Here is an 8366-nt window from a genome sequence, read left to right on the forward strand (position 1 = left end):
CGCAGATTCTATATTTCTCTACCTCTCAATTGTTGTAGAGAAATAGCTTGAATAAATCCTGTAATAATAATAATAATAATAATAATAATAATAATAATAATAATAATAATAATAGGTATAGACATCAGGATCAGTAAAACTTCTAATTAAGATGCAATGTTTTCAAATATGCAACATAAGCTGCATGTTCTTAGGGGGTAATATTTTAATCACTGCTGTGGCTGGCCTCAGTACATTTAGTCTACTTTGTTACTGCCAAGAAGGATGTCCTGTCACAGCACATTCAGCAGTCTCTGCAATGCCAAGCTGAGGAGGAGGCAGTATCTTTCCATTGAACTATCTCAGGGGCAAACAGCACAAGCCCTGGAGTGTTAGAACCACACTCACCAACGGTTAGCAGCATGTGGCTCCCTGTTGCTTGGGATTTAGATCAATTAGAAATGCTTCAAAATGCAGTAATTAACTAATTCCACATGAGACCTTGCACTCGGGTACTTATAGGCAGCTGCAGCGTGTTGCTTTGTTAAATAAAGACCAAATGTGGATCCCAGACCAAAAGCCTTGGCCCTGATGGATTCAAAGTGTTAATATGATGACCCTGCTCATGCAGCTTAATGTGATTTCAATGTCAGCACTGCATGTCTTACTTGTGTGATTCTAATCTTGTTTTGTTGTTTCATACATTCCTAAACATACTCAATGAAAGGACACTAAACATCTGAAGAGTTTCCTGTTGAATCTGTAGGATTACATGCTCTGATGCTTTACCCCTCAATCCCAGTTTAGATCAAGATTTATTGTGTAAAATGACAAGACATGGCTGCAATTCGGATGAAGATCACCAATTTCTCATAAAAGGCCAAACCTATTTATATGACCAGTCTTATTTTAAATGGTATTAATATAATTTAGTTGTAATGATGTTGTTTATGTTCTCCAGACCTTTTTGCCTTATATTTATACCTTAGATTTAGTATACAGCTACATTTGCCAGTCCAGTGCAAACACACACACACACACACGCACGCACACGCGCACGCACACATGCACACGCACACTGACACACACACTGACACACACGCACACACACTGACACACACGCGCACACACACACGCATACACACACACGCACACACACGCACATTCACACACACACAAGCACGCATACGCATGCACACACACACACGCACAAGCACGCGCACACACACGCACGCACGCATGCACTCACGCACACGCGCGCACACACACGCACACGAACGCACGCACACACACGCATACACACACACGCACACACACATTTTTGTAGTCCACTGCAGATAGCACAGTCTATAAACTCCTACAGCTTTTGAAAATCAACGGCGTAGTTTCTAATAACTTTGAAAATGCAGTTAAAAGGGTCCCTGGTTACCCTTACTCTTTGGTTTCTTCATTAGTCATGCCACCAACTATCAGTAAACTCCCAGTGGGGCTGAGACATTCATATCTGTCTGTACCTACACTAGGACAATAACAAAGTAAACTGTTATGACCATTATCGATGTTATGTTTCTATAAGGTAAATTCAGCAGTGGAAACACTTTTCTAACTAAGATAATAGCATATATTAAAATACAACTCCCAGATTATATCACCAAATTAATTTGTTTGAGACTGTATTTGCAGAGGGTGCTCTGAAATGTACCAACTACTTCAAGGCATCCACTCTCTACTTCTTTTCATCTCTGTCTGTTGAAAACGTTGGTTTGTGAAAGGAAAGTGGCAGTGGCCTGCCAGAATCTTGGGTGGTAATTAGCAAGTCAAGCCATGCTGTGTAGGTACAACATAGTCAAAAGGGAACCCAGAAGGACCCCTTTCATACAGAAAGAAAAAAATGAAACTTCTCTGCAAGTGTTCGATATTCTTCTTGGTTCAATAGTTTGTAGTAACAGTTTTCCACTGCACCAGTGAGAGCTTGTACTGAAAAGAGCCATTATTATTATTATTATTATTATTATTATTATTATTATTATTATTATACAGACCAATCATTTGCTTTATTTCCAAACACTGGGTTTTGTACTGAAAATAAATACAGTACAACATGTGTTGGTTTGTATAGTAACCATAAACTATCCTGTAGTCGTGGTATTCAGAGACAGCAAACACCATCATACAGTGGCATCTACACTGTGGCTTTCAAAAAATGGCAGAAATGAAAGTTATGTTTTATTAGATTCTTACCTAAAAGAGTACTTGTATTAAATTGCCATCCGAGTCGGATCACTGGTTCCACTCTTACTTCGAGAAATACAAAATCAAAAGATGGGCCTATTTTTGTTAACAGTTATGATCCACATCGGATCAGTTCACCAGTCAGAACATCGAAAACAGAGGATTGCCATTGGAGGTCAAAGGTAAAAGGTTGTCCACAATCCTTGTGTGACACTTAGTTTACCTGTGTTACAGTAACCTCCATGATTTACTTAATGTATGACTTACACAGACGGAAAGCATAATTTCAGTATACTGCATAATAAACATAGTATAGTATACCAGTTTTAACTTTGGGATTTCAAACATAACATTGACGAAATGAGTCATATCCATGCAGTTCAGGACAGAGGGTCAGTATGCCAGCGGCCATGGGCCTCACAATCGTCCAACACCTTCTCTTAATTTGTGCACATACAGAAGCGAATGCCCTTTTTACAGTTTTCCTGCATTCTTTGTATCTGTCAGATTCCTTTCACATTATTGCCTATGCTTCCAGTGTCAAAGGGGCTTTTCAGAAGTTGGGCAGGTCATTTAATAGCAAAGCTGCTTTTTCCCAGCGATTGTTAATGGTAAATGTTCTCTCCTACTGTCCACTTCTGTTTCAAAGGTGTATCAACGGAAACAAGCTCTGTGTTATTATCTTTGGCTAGAAAGAGACTCAGGCATGTAACCTATTTTATGTAGTGAAACGTGTCATCTGTGAAATTAATTAATCAAAAAACAAAGAGAACAGTGCATTTCTTTTCTATTTTATTTTTACTATTTACCTTGAAAAATGCTTTTGTAGTTTAGCAATAGTTTAACTATATGGCCTGTTGAAATCTACAGTATCTATCTATCTATCTATCTATCTATCTATCTATCTATCTATCTATCTATCTATCTATCCCTGGTTTTGCATTGCAAGGTAAAGGCAGTTTTACATCATCAGGATTTTGCAAAGTCGTAAGATTGCTTCAGACACATATCTTTGTTTAGTTTTATTATGGAGTGTGAATTAATACCCAGAAGAACTGCAGTAAGCATTTTTTTTACCTGTTATATAATATGCCTTAATGGTCCCATAAACCATCTCCCACTTTAACCAAACAACTTGCAGTTCATTCAATAGCCTTTGGGTTAGACTGAGATTTACAGGTACAGTGACCCACAATCATGTTCGATTTACACTAAATCATTCTGGGCTAAATGCTTATTACATTCTTCCACAGTTTAACATCCTATGCAGTTTGCTTCTTCAGAAAGCAGTCACTGTTAGCTTACCAGTTTGCTTTCAGTATTACGATTTTAGTTGCAGACAAGCTTCTCTCCCTTATCATATAAGCTCTCTTTTAGCTCAAAGCAGTAAACCTCTTTCAACTAAATGCTGGTGCTAAACTGACAAGCAGTTTATCTCTTCTATGTATACAGGGATTGCTGTGACTGTGTTGAGTGAAGGGAGAATTTGTGCATGGCAATTCACAGTGCATATGTAATTTCCCCCATAAATAATTGAATCGATAGGGTAGATTTTCAAGCGTTTACTTCATTGACTAAACCCCAAAGGAGAACATTTCACATTAAAGACACAACATTAGAAACAAACAACCTGGATGAACAACTTAGCTGTTTTATTTTGTTTTCTAGCTTTCAAAAAATAGGGTTAATTAAAGACTTAAAAACAATGTCTTTCATTGTCTTTCGGTTTCTGCCCTGATCACTTTTAATGAGAGATTGCTATGGCTGTTTTTTTTCTTCTTCTTCTTCTTTTTGCTCCAAGGTAACACCAGAAACCTCTCAGCACACCCCTTCTCTGCAGTGTGGTGAAAGTACGTTTTAGTCAATTTTTGAGAAATAGGTTTAAGTTTACTGTTACCCATCTTCTGATAAGAAAAGGTAAAGGTATAGAACACATAACAATAAACACAAATATTGGCTAATTTTATAAGCTACTACATTCATTTTGATGGCAAAAAAACTTTTAAAATGTTTTTTTTAAATAGTTTTTATACTAACCAGAGTAAGTGGATATACCAGGCTGCAATATTCTAACAATTAAATGTGTTAAATGGCTGTGTTAGGATTTCCTTAGGAGTAGCTTTTTGAAGCAGAATAGGAAGAAATATTGTGACTCATTTGCACCACCTAGTGGAGAAACCAGTGATTCACGGCCGTTTAGAACAGGCTATGTTGTTTAGTACTGATAGGACTGATAGTGTTTGAGAGTATGATTTTCCTTTAAAATCCTCCAGATGTAACATCTTAAAATAATAAAACATAAATAAATCCCTAGTCATATCTTGAGTGAACATTTTTTAAAATACACTTTGTGTTGTTATGAATATAGTATCCTGTTAAAATACTGCTTATCTGTACTGTTTCTTAATATTTAAAGCTATGTCTGAAGCTTTGATGCTTTCTTTGTTGGCATAATATAGATTACACCATTGTTGGCAACAATAAAATACTATTGGCTGCCACCTACCTTATCTATGACAATCACGTATCAAACTGTGATTAAACATTAACTTGATCTTTTGTATTCTATACTATTATGAACATACTTTTGATATATGTCAAGGTCATCAAATTCTTCATCATACTGTTGGCATCAATTTTGAATTTACAGCAGGAGGTGGGAGATGCATGTTCCTGACAGTGGCAGGGCAGGAGCCCTGCACACGAAGAGTGGGTTTTGTGTGTATATTGTAAATAGTATTGTAAAATGTGTGTCATTGTTGTAAATAATGAATGAAGTGCCTGTCGCTCCTGGGAGAGCCTGCCTGCTGTGTGTGATTGCCAGCTGTGGATAATCAGCAGGTAGGTGTGTTCCAGCGGGGAGTAGGGTATACCTGGACTACCTGGACATGGAGACCTAAAACCCTTGCTGTAATCCTGTGATCGCTGTGAGAGTGACCCGGTGTAGTGTTAGAAAGTGGTACATCATCAGAATGTAAGGTTGCCAACTTTCCATTTTCCAAAACCGGGAATGCGATAATAATTTAAAAAAAAAAACGTTTGTACAGTGGACTGGCTCAGCGAGAATGGAAATACCCAACGGCAATGAACAGTGAGTAAGCAAGATTCACAAGAACCAGACTTTTGGTGTCCGGTCAGTGGTTCTGAAGTACATGGTACAAATTCCCTTAAAACCGGATGTGCGGTCCAAAGCCAGACAGTTGGCAACCCCGTCAGAATGAGATACGCGTTTCAAAACTTGACACGTGAAAATAACACTACACTGGGATCAGAACGTAAAGAAACTGAAACAGCCAACTGCTAGACGAGTAGCCGGAGTTGAGGTTTGTGTTAATAAATTAAAGATTAGTTCAGAGATGGCAGATCTGCATAAAGTAAAGTCCCATGTTTTAGCACCTTTTATTTTATAGTTTTTGTACAGTGTTTTATTTTGCCTTTTTGTATGGTGGGCTATATGTCCCATGTGAGCTACCATTGCTGGTAGAGTCACGTGGGGTTCCTGTATGTCTGTATGTAAATAACTCCTGTCAGTTTCAACGTCCGTCTCGATCTCTGCCTGTCACTCAACAGTGAATGCACACACCCACACAGCAGCTGCCTGTCACACTGACATGTTTTAGTTTTTTTTTAATAGAAAGAAAGAATAGCAAAATGACCTGTATGTAAGTGTTTCAATGATAACTTCTAAATGATTAGCAATTAGACTGGGCTTAAAAAGCAATAATAATATTGCTAAATTTTATTACAAAGTTTATGGAAGTAGGGTGACTTATTTGGACAAAAAAAAGAAGAGTATTTTTGATGCCAGAGGTCAGGGTTATTAATGTTCCTGAGTTTGTTATACAAGCCAGTTATTTTTACATTCTAACACAATGTTTGTGATTGTCTTGCTCTTAAGTAGGCACCTGGTCATGTTTGTGGCTCTTCTTGTCAGAGATCTTGAACAGATCCACTGTAACACAGCATGTTGTCGTGTTGTAGTAGATTCAACAAGGCAGTGCTGAGAGGCTAACAGAATGCTTGGATATATACTGAAGAGTGCAGAGTACAAATCACAGGAAGTTCTGGGGAGGTTATACAATACACAATCTGTCTTGGAGTGTTTTAAAAGTAAAGAATACATGACCTGATGACGTTGGAGATCACGATGCAAAGGTCGGAAGAAGGGACGAAAGCCTGGGTCTGGGAGGTGATTTCGCCGCACCAAAGAAATCCGCAGCAAGCTGAGATGAACATTGCTTTCGGGAGGGCATCTTTGTATGGGGTGAAGCAGCCGAATGTTGACAAGTGATTGCAGCACTTCTTTAGTAATGTTTGGTTGCAACTCCGATCCTGAAGACATGGCACAAATTGTTTGATGTATCAGGAACTGGTTTCAATGCGATTGCCAGACCGTAGAAACCATGGCAGCGGAGACAAGCATCGTTCTTTGTGATAGGTGGTTCGGAAGATGAAAGTTGGACAGATCCTGAATGTCCTGCAGCGACATTTATCCTAGGAAGAGGATAATAAAACATTGAATCAGAGGAAATCCAATGCTTATGAGAGATGAACGTGGGAGGTCGCATGATCGGTCCCTGGAACCGACTGATTCTTCTGGGGTGAGGAAGAGAGGTTTGGATGAGCTAGTGTCGGGCGCATTGACAAGTAGCTGGACAACGTCCTTTTGTTAAAATGTAAGGAATACGTAATGTTGTCAATGTATGGAATACATGACCTGAGGATGAAGATGGGGGTCTCCGATGCAGAGGTCAGAAGAGGGATCAAAAGCCCGGGTCCGGAAGGCGACCTTGCCGCATGGTAGGAATCCGCAGCAAGCAGAGACGAAATTAACCTCAGGAGGCGTCATTGCATTGGTAGAGCATGATTGAACTGTAATTAACAAGGAATATAGAACGTAATAACGTTGGATACGAACAACGAGAGGTTGATGTTTAGAGAAGCAGACGTCTGGAGGAACGAGTGTCACTGTGATATGTATGATGAATGCACCGTTTGTTTGCTTGATGGTATTGCTTGACATTAACTTTGCTGTTTTGATAATATACTTCTGATCTGTTCAAGGAAGAGGTAATGAGGCGGTTGATGTCCAGAGAAAGCGCGACCGGAACGAGAATGAGCACCACTGCTCAGCTGAATACATGATGAAACGCTGCTTGTTTGCTTCATGGTATACCACGACAACTTGCTGCTTCGATGATATAGCGTCTGAGCTGATAAACTCGACAGTTTTTTAACACAAAGAGTGGTAAGTATGAGGAATGGATTACTCTTGCTGCTGCTGAGTCATTAGGATTCTTTAACTACTAGGAAACGGACAAACCTTGTTTGATTGAGTGGCCTCCTTTTGTTTGTTACATTTCTTATGTTCTTATGCTGACTAGGGCGCGACTAAACGCACATCCAGTCATAAAATGTCGTGCAAAGTATAACAGGGGAAAAATATTCAGGGTGTACTACACTCCAACCCCATAAAGGGGTAACCAGATGCAGAATACTGTGAGGTGAAAGAAGTCATATTCTTCATAAAAAAACAGTAATAACGATATGATAGAAAACTTGCTAAATGTAGAGATAAGATACTGGAATGAAAGAAGTTCTTAGCTGTTTTGTGTGGTTACCATTGAGACATTGAAGACCCAGGTCGAAGAACAGGCATAGTCTCTTTCAATGAAAGCCAGCAGGATGAATGCACCCTTGTCATTTGGTTATGAGCTGGGTTAAAGCTCTGTATTCATTTTCTGAGCCAAAGAGGTCTTGAGATTTTGAATTTTATTTTACTTCCAAAAAGGGAATTGAAAAAATCAGAGGATTAACAGGCACTTTTACAAAAATCCCACAAACCTCGCCTTAGCTGAATAACAGTTTGCAGTGATTTGTTTTTCTCAAAAGCCTAAAGCTTTTAAAAAACAAATCATTACAACTCAACAGGATCACTGATACTTATTGTCATGAGTTTAAGTATCACTATATTACAATGTGCTTTTGTGTGGACCCTTTTTAGTGTTAAAACAACGCAAGTAAAAATTATGTGTGAACTTTAGCTGCAGCAGTTGAAAGTTTGTTGTTAAAATGACATACATATCGAAGGAAGACAATCTTTGAGGTAAATAATGAGAAAGAGAATAATTTATTACAAATTCTAATGACTTTGA

Source organism: Acipenser ruthenus, chromosome 8 (assembly GCF_902713425.1).
Source record: "Acipenser ruthenus chromosome 8, fAciRut3.2 maternal haplotype, whole genome shotgun sequence".
Lineage (NCBI taxonomy): Eukaryota > Metazoa > Chordata > Actinopteri > Acipenseriformes > Acipenseridae > Acipenser > Acipenser ruthenus.